This window comes from Hylobates moloch, unplaced genomic scaffold, assembly GCF_009828535.3.
Source record: "Hylobates moloch isolate HMO894 unplaced genomic scaffold, HMol_V3 SCAFFOLD_77, whole genome shotgun sequence".
Taxonomy (NCBI): domain Eukaryota; kingdom Metazoa; phylum Chordata; class Mammalia; order Primates; family Hylobatidae; genus Hylobates; species Hylobates moloch.
Window position 1 is genome coordinate 76,763 of NW_026652352.1, and position 14,123 is coordinate 90,885.

The window sequence follows — 14,123 nt, forward strand, 5'->3', positions numbered from 1 at the left end:
GGACTACAGGCGCCTGCCACCACGCCCAGCTAATTTTTTGTATTTTTTAGTAGAGATGGGGTTTCACCGTGTTAGCCAGGATGGTCTCGATCTCCTGACCTTGTGATCTGCTCGTCTCGATCTCCCAAAGTGCTGGGATTACAGGCGTGAGCCACTATGCCTGGCCACAGAGCAGTACTTATTTCATTTTAAACTCTCTTGGCTTAGTATACTCATTAAAATAAAATAAGTAAATATATTAGGTTGGTGTAAAATTGTGGTTTTCACCATTAAAAGTAATGGCAGAAATTACTTTTGCACCAACCTAATATTAAGACTAAGAAGTTTCAGATTCTTTTGTAGTTTATAAGCCTGATGATTGGGTTTTCACGTGCATGTGTGAGATGTGCCTCCCTCAAACCTTGTTACGACGTTGGCACATTACCCATCTGATGTGAAAAAATTTTTCTGTACACTTTTCAAGTTTAAAAAGACAGCATAAAACTATGACATTAGAATAGTGGTCAGTTATGACCTTCCAATAACTGGATGGGAGGAGGGCCCTTTTGGGATACTGGTCATTTTCTGTTTCCTTTTTTTTTTTTTTTGAGACACAGTGTCGCTTTGTCACCAGGCTGGAGTGCAGTGGCGTGATCTCAGCTCACTGCAACCTCCGCCTCCTGGCTTCAAGCGATTCTATCTCAACCTCCCAAGTGGCTGGGACGACAGGCATGTGCCACCACACCTGGCTAATTTTTGTATTTTTAGTAGAGACTGGGTTTCACCACATTGGCCGGGATAGTCTCAAACTCTTGACCTTGTGATCTACCCGCCTTAGCCTCTGGCCTCCCAAAGTGCTGGGATTACAGGCATGAGCCACCACACCCAGCCTATTTTCTATTTCTTTCTTTTTTTTTTTCTTTTTGAGACCGAGTCTTGCTCTGTCACCCAGGCTGGAGTGTAGTGGCACGATCTTGGCTCACTACAACCTCCGCCTCCTGGGTTCAAGCCATTCTCCTGCCTCAGCCTCCCCAGTAGCTGGGATTACAGGCATGCACCACCAAGCCCAGCTAATTTTTGTATTTTTAGTAGAGATGAGGTTTCACCACGTCAGCCAGGCTGGTCTCGAACTCCTGACCTCGTGATCTGCCTGCCTTGACCTCCGGAAGTGCTGGGATTACCGGTGTGAGCTATCGTGCCAGGCCTTCTGTTTCTCGATATAGATGATAAACATGAATGTGTTCATTTTGTCAAAAAATTTCAGGCTGTACTCTTATGGTACGTTGATTTTTCTGTATATACATTCTTCAAAACATTTTTTGAAATAGCAGTCATAATGGTTTTGAGTTTTGTTGCTATGAAATGAATTTCTCTTGTCTTCTAGTTTGGAAATTTAAGTTCATTTTTCATTCTCGCCTCATTTTGTTAAGTGAATTACAATGTAGCTTAACATTCTTCATTTTTAGACATTTAATTATTTTTAATTTTGGTGAATTAGGTGCTGTCAGGTTACAAAGGTTTTAACACATGCAGAGGCTGTCCCCAACTCACCACTGAGTTAATATTTAATTTTTAAACATTTCAAAGACATTTAGTGTTAATAATGAAAAATATAAAACTAGGGGACTAGACTTAAAGTAGTACCAAGAACAGAGGAGGAGGAATTAACCTTTTAAAAGTAAAGGGGCCTTTCTTCCTCTGAGTGGGGAAAAGAGAAAGAGGATAAATATCTATTTGCTTTCTAAGTTGGAGAAAAGTTAAGGATGCTCGCAAATGATGGTCTTGATTTTAAGGGAGTAAAACAAGGTTCTGTACTAAGAATAAATGTTAGGGTGGGGCTGATAGCTCAAGGAAAAAGGAAATAGTTAGGAAACAGCCTGATAAGGTAAACATAGCTGAAGGTCAAGGGAACTGAAGATAATAGAGTGCAGTTAAAATGGTGGATAAAAGGGTTCTTGGGGGGCGGTGGCTCACGCCTGTAATCCCATCACTTTAAGGAGTTGAGATCAGCCTGGCCAACTTGGTGAAACCCTGTCTCCACTAAAAGTACAAAAATTAGCCAGGCATGGTGGTGAGCACCTGTAATCCCAGCTACTCGGGAGGCTGAGGCAGGAGAATCGCTTGAACCAGGGAGGCGGAGGTTGCGGTGAGCCAAGATCGCGCCATTGCACCCCAGCCTGGACAACAACAGCAAAACTCCGTCTCAAAAAAAAAAAAAAAAAAAAAAAAAAGGGTTCTTACTGATACGTATGATAACAGATGATAGGAAACAGCTGATAAACTATGAGAAGAAAGACTGGCTGTCAGGCTGTCACATTGAGGACAAATTACAGATTCAATGGGAGTGACCACAAAATAGAGGTAGATGGGGGCAGGTGGCTGTAGGTACAGAGAGGGAAACTCACAATCCAACATTTTGGAGGGGAAGTAATTTCATTGATGACTAGGTTGAAGGTGTGGCTCCATCTGTGGGTTGCTGATACAGAGTGAAGTTGAAGATGATTGGAAAAGAAAAGGATGAGAAATTGTGAGGTCAGAGTGCTAATGAGTCATGAACATGGATGCTGAAATAATTAAGTTGATGCAGAACATGAGGATAATTCCAGGGCTGACACAGAGTTTCAGAAACATAACTGGGCACAGACAAGGAAGTAAAGGGATATCCTAGCTAGCGCCAGATTTAGGGAATTAGAAATGTAGGCAAAGTTTGTCTTTGACATTTATCACCTTTGTTCCACGGCACAATTTCCTAAGCTTTGCTCACTTACTCCCAAGTAATTGTAATTGTGGTGCCTTCATGTTACTTTCTCACTGTACAGGTTCCTCAATCTCTTTTTTTTTTTTTTTTAGGAATCTTGCTCTGTCACCCAGGCTGGAGTGCAGTGGCACGATCTCAGCTCACTGCAACCTGTGCCTCCTGGGTTCAAGTGATTCTCGTGCCTCAGCTTCCCAAGTAACTGGGATTACAGGCACCCACCACCATGCCTGGCTAATTTTTGTATTTTTAATAGAGTCGGGGTTTCACCATGCTGGCCAGGCTGGTCTTGAATTCCTGGCCTCAAGTGATCCGCCTGCCTCAGCCTCCCAAAGTGCTGGGATTACAGGTGTGAGCCACTGCACCCAGCCTGCTCTTAACATATCTAAAATCTCAAATGGTCACAGGACACAAATGGAGAGTTTTCCATTAACATACCACTTTCCCCTACTTACCTTTGCATTTTGACAAGGGTTTCTAGTAACAAATCCTTAATCTGAAATTGGTAATTTCAAGGCCAATACTCTACAGAGGTGTCTGCAAAGTCATGTAATTCCAGCACAGCAGAGGTCTCCTGTCCTGTTGTTCTGAAAAGTATTTCTCCAATATTGATTCATCCTTTTGGCCTCAGATTTTAACCACTCCCATAAAATGAGAGTTTCTTGGGAGGAGGACCTGAGCTGAGCCAATAAAAAGACACCCATAAAAGCACTAACTCAGTCATTTGTTTTCCTAATGGTGCCAAGGCAGGCTGGTGTGTTGTGACATATCAATCCACTTCTGTGTACCTGCCCTTCGCCGTCCAGCAAAATATCATCATTTTTAGTATATGTTGTGATACTAAAAGATTTCAGAAGCGTTGACCGAGTAGACATTCAATAATGATTATAGCTGATACTTACAGAGCACCTACTATGTGCCAAACACTGTATGTATTTTAACTCATTTAATCCTTGCAACAATCCCATTAGGTTGGTATTGTTATTCTCATTTTGCAGATGAAGAAACTTAAAAAGACTTGCCCAAGGTCACAGAGATGGGAAATAGAGGCATCAGCATTTAAACCTAGGCAATCTAGAACCAGAGGGTACACTTAACCACTATACATCTCCCCTAAATACATCTTTGCATCACACCTGTTATCTCAGCACTTTGGGAGGCCACTAAGGCTGGAGGATCGTTTGTTGCCAGGAGTTCAAGACCAGCTGGGGCGGCATACCAAAATCTTGTCTCTCCAAAAATTTTAAAAATTGGCCAGGTATTGTAGGGGCACCTGTAGTCTGTGATACTTGGGAGGTTGAGGTGGGAGGATCGCTGGAGCCCAGGAATTTGAACGTGCGGTGAGCCATGATCCAGCCACTGCACTCCAGCCTGGGTGACAGAGTGAGACTCTGAACAACAAAAAAATCAAGTTTCCTGGATCTACACAAAATTTTCAATTTAACAAATTTTTATAAAAATTTGTTTTAAAATAAACACCCCTCTAAATGGCAAAGCTAGAATAGAATCTGGTCACAATTTATAGGTTAGATATAGGATGAAAGAGAGGAGCAAAGCTGAACACATCAGCTGCAGCACCATCTACTTTGCCTGCGACTCCGTTAGCAGGCCAACTTTGCTCGCGACTCCGTTAGCAGGCCCACTTTGCCCTTTTATAAATTATCTGATCAACAACTAAGAGATTATAATTCGATCTATGTTTTACTCTATCTGAATCCTCAATATAATGAAGAACTTTACAATTGTTAATTTATAGATATAATTTAAGTTCATTAAACCATTATTTCCTTCCTATATCCTCTCATTCTTCCACAAAAGCCTCTACCTTTGGGTGTTTACTTTTACAGACACCCACGCACACACCCCACACGCACGCACGCTCATGCCTTATCTTTTAACTCAAGATTCTCATCTTCCTTTGGGGAGAAACAAACATCATGAGGCTTTAGGTCCATTTTCTGAGGGAAAGGAGGGGCGGAGGCGGGGAGGGGGGATGAATAGGTTTTTACCCGGTACTTTTTATCATAAACGGGGAGGTACAAACCGCAAAGAAACACCAGTCGCTGGGTGGGCCACCAGCTCTGGGGCTCACTGATCAATCGCACCCAAACTCATTTACTAACTTAAAAAAGTACTGTGGCAAGGTTCCTTTACATAAGCCTTGGAGCGAAGCCGCCGCCACAATCTGCCGCAGTCTCGTGCGGAGTCACGGCCACCGAGCTCTTCACTTTCCCCAAGAGGCTCCCACGCCTCCCCCGTCCTCAAGGGAGCTAGGCGGTCCCTCGCGGCTCTGAGTCCCTCTGGGAAGGCCGCGAAGAGAGGCCGCAGGCGCCCTGGCGAGAAGGAAGGGCGGGGGCAGCGGGCGGCGGGCAGCACCCGGGCTTCAGTTCATGACCCCGTTATTCCACAGAAAAATGGAACATTCCGCTCTTTCCGCCCACAGAGGGGAGGTGGGGGGAACCCTTCGATCTAGTCTGGGAGAGGCGACGCGGGCGCAGCCACCGGAATCCGGGACGCGGGGAGCCGCGTTACGGGAATCACTACCTCTCGGAATCCCGCCCCCTCGTCGACGGGCGGCCGCTGGACCAATGCCTGGGCGCAAAGGGTCTCTCAGGGGCCAATCAGCGCCTAGGTCCCGGTAGGGGGCGGGGCGCAGCCGTGGCCGGCCGGGGGCGCAGCTGGGCGGGATTGGGGAGCGCCCCGCCCCGCCGCGGGACTGGGGTGGCGCGCTACCTCTGCGGAGAAGGATCCGCGAGCGTTCGGGAGCCGGGGCGAGCAGCCAAAAGGCCCGCGGAGCCGCGCTGGGCCGCCCCGGCGCAGCTGTACCGGGGGCCGCGCCTGCCAGGCCAACGGGTCTGGCCCAGCCTGGCGCCAAGGGGTTCGTACGCTGTGGAGACGCAGAGGGTCGAGGCGGCGCGGCCTGAGGTGAGGAGGGGCCGGGTGCTGGGCCGCGTAGCTGGAGGGAGAGTGTCGGTGGTTTCAGACGGGTTATCTGGCACTCGAGGAGACCTCCCTTCCCCCTGAGAGCAGCGCCCGGAACTTGTCAGCCCAGCCTGGAAATCCCCACATTCCTTCCCCTTCCTGCTCCCGCACCTCCGAATTCTGCTTCCACAACTTTGTCACCTCGATTATCTCAGCCCTGAGTACAAACTTCACCCAGGCGCACGCACGCACCCCTCTTACGCCCGCCCCGCAGAACGCCCTTCAAGAACAACTCCCCCAATCCCCTTTCCATCTCCCCTGAAATTCTATTCGCTCCGCACTTGTCTTCATTCCCGAGGTGGATTTCCCTTCCCCAAAGCCGTTTTTTCATCTTGAAATCGCAACGTTTCAACGTTGTTGAAAGTTCATAATGCTTATAAACATTATTAACGTTTCTTTCCTTCTTTTGATCTCTTCTATTAATAATTATCATTCTTAACGAATTCCACATCTCACTGTATCCCAAGGAGAACAAATCAGTTTTTAAAATTTTACCTCCTCCGACCTAAGCTTTTGAAGATAGTCCAGGAAGCAAGAGTCTGTCCTTCAGTGGATGAACAGCATTTTATTTCATAATCCGAAACTGAAAAAAAAAAAAAAATCACAGGTTAAAAATAAGACTTGTCATCCTTTTTTTTTTTTTTTTTTTTTTTTTTTTGCCTTCAGAAGGAAACGCATTTTGGCTTAGTTCGTGGAGCTTTTCAACAATTATACTGCCTTAAAATAACTAGTTATTAGAATGCCAGGGTGAATTTTCTGAAAGATTGTGGTATTTGCTTTTGTCAGTGTTGTAAACAAACCCTTTAAACTGTGTATGACTGCCAGCTTCCAAGTTGAAACAACTCTTAATTTGAAATTACGAACTCAGATCATCAGTTTAGCTGTTTGCCATTATGTTAATTTCTTAAATTCATGTTAATTCCTATTTGGAAGTATTTTTGAACTGTGAACTGAAATACTACATTTATAGAACCAACTTGCTATTGTGCTTTCCAATTATCTCTCTTTGGGGATAATCTTGAACATTTGTTTTTAATCTTGAGTGAAAGCAAAAGATTACGGAAAGAAGAAAGTGTCAAAATGGACAAACTTTGTAGTGGGATTTTTTTTCTCATTTTAAGGATGTATTGACAATACCAGTTTAATTTTCTCACAGGCAATTTAGATTATTATAAATACTGCTGCCACCTAATTTAATATAATATAGTCTTATGTAATTAAAAATGTTGTTCTCACTTTTATTTGTGAATTGCAGTATTTTCAATTTATTTAAATTTGTTTCCAAGGCTTTGCACTTCAGTGTTAGGGTGAAAGTTAAATACCTGTGAAGTAGGTGTTAAAATGTCGCCTTTATAGAGAAGGAAACAGGAGTCTCTCTGAAACCTAGATCTGTGTGACTCCAAATCCTGTGCTCTGAATCATTTTGTCATGTTGACAAACGTTTCTCGTAAAAAACCCAGTGCCACAATTTGGTTTGGGAACTTAAGGGCAACCCATAAATCCTCTACAGTGGCAGGGAGGGTTTCCCCCGCTCCCTCCTTTCAGAGCTGCTCATTTTAATGGGAGTCAGAATTCTCTGGCCCTAATACATTTGCAGCTTGGCTCCTAGAGAAGCATGGAATGTTCTCACAGCTTCTCCCTTTCTTTGATTGCAAAGGCGGAATGATAGAGTTGAGGTTCCTATTGTGCTTTATTTTACACAGCAAATAGCAATTACTACCTGCTGTAGGAACTCACAAAGGTGCAGGAGATGTAATCAGGACCTTCAAAGAGTTTATAACAATTGGATTGACAAACTTATACGAGAAAAACTACAAGGATGCAAAGCAGTTTTAATTAAATGCAGAGTAATGCAGAAAATCCTGTAGATATTAAAGTTAGAGAATGATCATTTAAGGATTGGAATGAGCATTTAAGGATTGGAATGAGCAAAGGATTTACCAGAAGTTGGCCTTGAAACCTGGGCAGGATTTGGATAAAGGGAAAAATGAAGACAGCCCCTTAATAATAGCGAATGGAGGGCAAGACATAGACTGGAGAATATAGAACATAATATAGGACTAGCTTGTGGAAAGGATCAGCAGTAACTAAGTTCTATTAATTTAAACAGGCAATATGTATTTAGTGCTTATGTTGTGCCAATCACTGTTTTGAGCACTTTGCCCATATTATGGCATTTAATCTTCATAATATTATGAAGTAGGTCTAATAATAATAGGATAATAATCCTCTTTTTACACATAGGGAAACCCAGACACAAGAAGGTTAATTAATTTGCCCAGCTAAGTGGTAGATCTAAAGGTCATACATAGACAGCCTGACTTCAGAATCTGACCTCTTAACCATGATACATCCTGCCTCTCCATACAGTATACTTGAGTGACAGTTAGTAGATAGAATAATAAGATCATACCAGAAAGTCTATAAAAACCCACCCTTAATTGTCCACCAGGTGCCTCAGACTATGTTAGATTCTGAGGATATCAAGATATGTGAAACAATTACTGTGCAGTGTTCTGAATCCTATTAGGGAATGATGTAAGAGTACACTGAGAGCAAAGATGTTTGTGAAGTGGGGGGAAATTCCATAGAAGAGATGATGCTTCCAAAGCAGTTTGTAGTGCGCAGCAGAGTCAGGAAAGACATTGTAGAGGCAAGGAATAATATATGCAGAAGCACAGACTGAAAGAACAAGGTATGTTAGAGGAAGTCTAGTGGTTTGCTGAGTCTACAGGGATGGTTAGTAGGGAGTGATGAAAGATAAGACGGAATTATAAATGGCATGGTGTGGTCAAGCAAAATGAGGAGCTTAAGTATTTGCTTTGCAATTCGGAAACTACAAGAATAATTTCAGCATTATTGGAGTAAAAGCCAGATTGCTTGCAATTGCAAGCAGTTCTCGAAGTATAGTAGTAAGGTAGCTCGAGGGAGAAGTCTGAGGAAAGGATTTTTTTTTTTTTTTTTTTAGAATAGAGAAACTTGAATATCGGAAAAGATAGATTGGATAAGCACACCAAAGCCAAAATTTTAGGTTCTTAAATAGTTAAAATATTTGGCATTATTATTCACGCTTTAAAAAGCTGTTGAGGAAAAGAATGACAGGTTTAAAGTTGTGTTTTAGAGAGAGTGATCCACCAACAATGTTCAGAATGCTTGGTGGGGAGGAAAGAGACTGGAAGCAAGAACACAGTTGAAATTATTGAGGTGATCAATGTCCAAATTAGGTTAGTTTGTGGTAGAGAGTAAAAAGAAGAGACGGGTGGAAAAGATATTATGGGAGAGAAGACAGGATAAGATTTGTAACTGAGAAAAGCTAAAATGTACTGCATAGATGAGAGAAACGATGGACTCCATTGACTTAGGCAATTGAAGAGGATGAGTTGTTCGTAGACAGGGAAAAATGGTAAGTCCTTGTGACTTTTTAAAAAGGGTGTGGGCATTCATCCCATTACTGGGCATATACCCAAAGGATTATAAATCATGCTGCTATAAAGACACATGCACACGTATGTTTATTGCGGCACCAATTCACAAGAGCAAAGACTTGGAACCCACCCAAATGTCCGTCAGTGATAGACTGGATTAAGAAAATGTGGCACATATACACTGTGGAATACTATGCAGCCATAAAAAAGGATGAGTTCATGTCGTTTATAGGGACATGGATGAAGCTAGAAACCATCATTCTGAGCAAACTATCCGCAAGGACAGAAAACCAAACACCACATGTTCTCACTCATAGGTGGGAATTGAACAATGAGAACACTTGGACACAGGATGGAGAACATCACACACCAGGGCCTGTCGTGGGGTGGGGGGAGGGGGAGGGATAGCATTAGGAGATAATACCTAATGTAAATGACTAGTTAACGGGTGCAGCACACCAACATGGCACATGTATACATATGTAACCTGCACGTTGTGCACATGTACCCTAGAACTTAAAGTGGCTGGGCATTTATGTGTATATGTGTTCATGAGCATGTACCTATGGTGTATTGTTTTTAGACCTCTTAAATTGATAAGACTCAGAGACAGAATATCTAAGAAGATGAAATGTAACTGGAATTAAAAGAAAGATCCAAGCCAAAATTCTTGAAATTATTTTGTTTGAAGGTGATAGTTGAAGTCATGTCTTCAAAGAAGTTGGTATTTAAAAAGAAAAGTCGATGCCCAATACTTTATCTTTGGGTACCTTCATAGCCTGGAGATAAAAGCTAGCAGAGAATTCAGTAAAGGAGACAAGAAAGAGGATAAAGGAAAGAATTCAACTACATTATCTGGTTACATAGAAAGCAGGATATAGGAGAAGTTCAAGAACCAGGGATGGTCAACAGTGTGAAAGGCTTCAGAAACACTTGTGATATATATAGTCAAAATGGCTACAGTCTCTTCTTTTTTTTTATAACTCTGCGGCTATCTAGTATATCTTAGTAAGATTTAATAAGAAATTAGTTAGCTGATTGATCGTGAATAAGAGCTACATTGGTTGAAAAACGGCTATGGTATATAGATGATTGTTTTAAAGCTGTGTGTATACATATCCAGAGTAGGAGATTCATTCCTTTCCGCACTGTAAATCTGTTGCCCTGTTACATTTGGAATGTTCTGCCTCCAAATTTTCATTTTCTTTTTAGTAATCAGCTTCACCCTTTGCTCTAAGGTTGATTGATCTGCACAATCTTTTTTTGTTTGAATGTTCTGTTTTATGTATTACCCCCAACCCCACCCCCTAGTGCAAAGTGAGTTAATCAGAGCTATGTTTCAGATAGCATAGCTCTGGTTAGGCTGTCATGCTCTGGGATTTTGCCATTGGTAATCTTCACTTGACAATTAGAGTCAAAGATGATGTATAGTTCATATGTGTGCTATTTTCTCTGTCTAGGAACCCCTACCCTTATTTTATGACTGGGCACTCCTGGCCCCTGTCTGAATTGGGTATTATCTGTGCTCTTGTGGCACTTTGTGCATATTCTACATCTTTAAACTTCAGACTTCTTAAAGGCAAGAACTATTTATATGGCTTCAATTATATTTGTAACGGAATAAAAAATGAATAAAAGCTTGAGCTTTTATTTCTTAAGCAATGGTGAGAACATGGATGTTCATCAAAGTGCTCTGTAAACCTTTTCATTTGGCTAAAATAGTCTAATTTTAAAAGGCCCTAAGGTCATAAGCATATTCTATATGTTTTTCAATATGCTTATAATTTTGCTTTTGCATTTAGGTCTTTAATCTGGAGAGAGAGTGTATGCTTATACATGCATGTGCACATGCATGAGTGTGTGTCTTTTTGTCTGATGAAATGGTGGGGTTCTTTTTTTTCTTTTTTGCTTATGGAGCCAGTTGTCCCAGTACTATTTATTGAATAGTCCTTTATTTTCCCAGCAAATGAGCAACCTTTTGAAAAATAAGATACTAAATTCTTATATACACTTGAGTCTATTTTGTTTTGTACCATTGATTTAATTGTCTATTCATTTGCCAATCAGTGCTATGTTTACCTTTAGACTGCCTTTTTTTTTTTTGCGAGACTTTTTTTTTTTTTTTTTGAGACAGAGCCTTGCACTGTCACCCAGGCTGGAGTACAATGACATGATCTCGGCTTCTTAGCTTGCTGCAGCCTCTATAGCCCAGGCTCAAGTGGTCATCCCACCTCAGCTTCTTGAGTAGCTGGGATTACAGGCATGCTCCACCATGCCTGGCTAATTTTTTTTTCCCTTAATTTTTTATAGAGATAGGGTTTTGCCATGTTGCTTAGGCTGGTCTTGAACTCCTGGGCTCAAGCAGTCTACCTACCTCGGCCTCCCAAAGTGCTGGGATTATAGGTGTGAGCCACTGCACCCAGCCTTCTGTTACATTTTCTAATTAGTTATTATTGGTATGTAGGGGAGCTTTTTTTTTTTTTTTTTTGAGACGGAGTTTTGCTCTTGTTGCCTGGGCTGGAGTGCAATGGCGACATCTCGGCTCACTGCAACCTCTGCCTACTGGGTTCAAGTGATTCTCCTGCCTCAGCCTCCCGAGTAGCTGAGATTGCAGGCATGCGCCACCACTTCCGGCTAATTTTGTATTTTTATTAGAGACGGGGTTTCTCCATGTTGGTCAGGCTGGTCTGGAACTCCCAACCTCAGGTGATCTGCCTGTCTCTGCCTCCCAAAGTGCTGGGATTATAGGCGTGAGCCACCGCGCCAGCTGGAGAGCTATTTTTTGATGATGTTTTGTTTGACTATTAGTTAAACTCTAAATAGTCCTATTATTTTTTGATGATGTTTTGTTTGACTACTGTGTTAGATTCTCAGTAGTCCTAATAGTCATGTGATTCTCACTCTTTCTTGATAGAAGATCAGATCTTATTTATTATATTTTTGCTTAAGCCCTTTAGAGCAGTGGTGAATAACTGATGACTTCAAGCATCTTGTCTGAATCCTGACATTAATAGGAACGCTTCTAATTTTTACCTTTAAACCTATAGATGCTTATTATAGGTTTCTTTCTACCTTTTTTTTTTTGGAGGCAGAGCCCCACTCTGTCGCCCAGGCTGGAGTGCAGTGGTGCAATCTCGGCTCACTGCAACCTCTGCCTCCCGGGTTCAAGCAATTCTTCTGCCTCAGCCTCCCAAGTAGCTGGGACTGTAGGTGCCCACCACCACGACCAGCTAATTTTCGTATTTTTAGTAGAGACAGGGTTTCACCATATTGGCCAGGCTGGTCTCAAACTCCTGACCTTGTGATCCACCCGCCTCGACCTCCCAAAGTGCTGGGATTACAGGCGTGAGCCACCACACCTGGCCTTATAGGTTTCTTATAGTAGTACCTGTGGCAGCAACAGCAAGAGCTGCACTAATAATAACAGCTGTTAACCTTTTATTGAGTAGTTACAATGAGCCAAATGATTCTAAGCACTTTATGTATATTGAGTTATTTAAGCATCCTAACATTCCTAGATGGGTAGGTGGTGGTGGTACCCCATTTTTACAGATAAAGGAAGTAAAAGTGAAGGCTATTTAAAAACTTGCCTAAGATGTTAAAATAATAGGGGCTGAAATTTGAACACAAGCAATCTGGTTCTAGAGTCCCTGTATCATCTTTGTCATCCTTCACCAAGGTAAGGATGGTCTCTTTCAGTCTTAGTTTTCTGACACTTCGTTGTTATTTTTAAGTTTTAGATGAACAGTTGTTGAATGTTATCAGATGCTTTTCCAACATCTGTTGGAATGACCCTGTCATTTTCCTTTGATCTGTTAATATAGTAATTAGCAGTATCTTTTCTCATTTTGAACTGTGCTTGTTATTTTAGGCTAAATACCTGTTAGCATTCACACTTTGGTTTTGTTTTCAAATCTGTTAGGCTTTTCTCTACCTACACTACAAAAAAATGTTAAAGGCAATTTTTCAGGCCCAAGGAAGATGATACCAGATGGAAATACGGATCTATACAAAGGAATTAAAAGCTCTAGAAATGGTAACCACATGAGTAAATATGTGACAGTCTCACTCTGTCACCCAGGCTGGAATGCAGTAGTGCAACCACAGCTTACTGCAGCCTTGACCTCCAAGGCTCAAGCAGTCCTCTCACCTCAGCCTCCTGAGTAGCTGGGACAACAGGCATGCACCACCACAGCTGTCTAACTATTTATTTTTTGTAGAGGCGGGAGTCCTACTATATTGCCCAACCTGGTCTTAAACTTCTGGGCTCCTGCCTTGGCCTCCCAGAGTGATGGGATTACAGGTGGGAGCTACCAATGTGAAGTTTTAATATATGCAAAAGTAAAATATATGCTAAAATAGCACAAAGGTCTGGGGGGAGAAATGGAAGTATACTATTGTATACTATGCCTGAGGTAACAATATTACTTGAAGATAGATTGTGAAAAGTTAAAGATGTACACTATAAACCTAAAGCAACCAATAAGAAAACAAAGAATTATAGCTTATTAGCTAACAAGGAAAAGATAATAAAAAATAATTAACAAAAATAAATGCAGAAAAGTAAACAGGAACAAAGAAGAGTCAAGAAGAAAACAAATACAAAGCTGATAGCTTTAAACCTAATCATACCACAAATTATATTAAATGTAAATGGTCTGAACACCCAACTGAAAAGCAGAGATTATCAGATTGGATACAACCACATGTTGCCTACCCCCTACGGATACCACTTAAATATGAAGAAGCATACAGATTAAACAAAAAAGAATGGGAGAGGATATGTCATGATAACACTAATCAAAATGAGACAGAATTGGCTACAGTAATATCAAAGTAGATTTCAGAGAATGTTACCAGTGGTAAAGAAGGGCCATTTCCTAATGATAAAAGGGTCAATTTATCAAAAGGATCTACATAACATAGTTTCAAAACACACAGGGTAAAAACTGCAAGGAGAAGTAAATCCACAGTTGTATTCA

At 41.7% G+C, this 14,123-nt stretch overlaps 1 protein-coding gene and 1 non-coding gene across 3 annotated transcripts in view; both read left to right on the forward strand.

Annotated features, from left to right (window-relative positions):
- Window positions 1-330: 330 nt before the first annotated feature.
- Window positions 331-434, forward strand: LOC116463894 (small nucleolar RNA U13). The gene has a single exon (XR_004246808.1). It is a non-coding gene; the product is annotated as a small nucleolar RNA U13 (small nucleolar RNA).
- A 5,002-nt stretch (window positions 435-5,436) lies between these two features.
- The window catches only part of IL6ST (interleukin 6 cytokine family signal transducer), a 59,842-nt gene continuing 51,155 nt past the window's right edge, over window positions 5,437-14,123 (forward strand). For both annotated transcript variants that reach the window (XM_032147196.2, XM_032147197.2), the window contains exon 1: window positions 5,437-5,659. The gene's annotated coding sequence lies outside the window, so the exon portion shown is untranslated. The remainder of the gene's footprint in view (window positions 5,660-14,123) is intronic.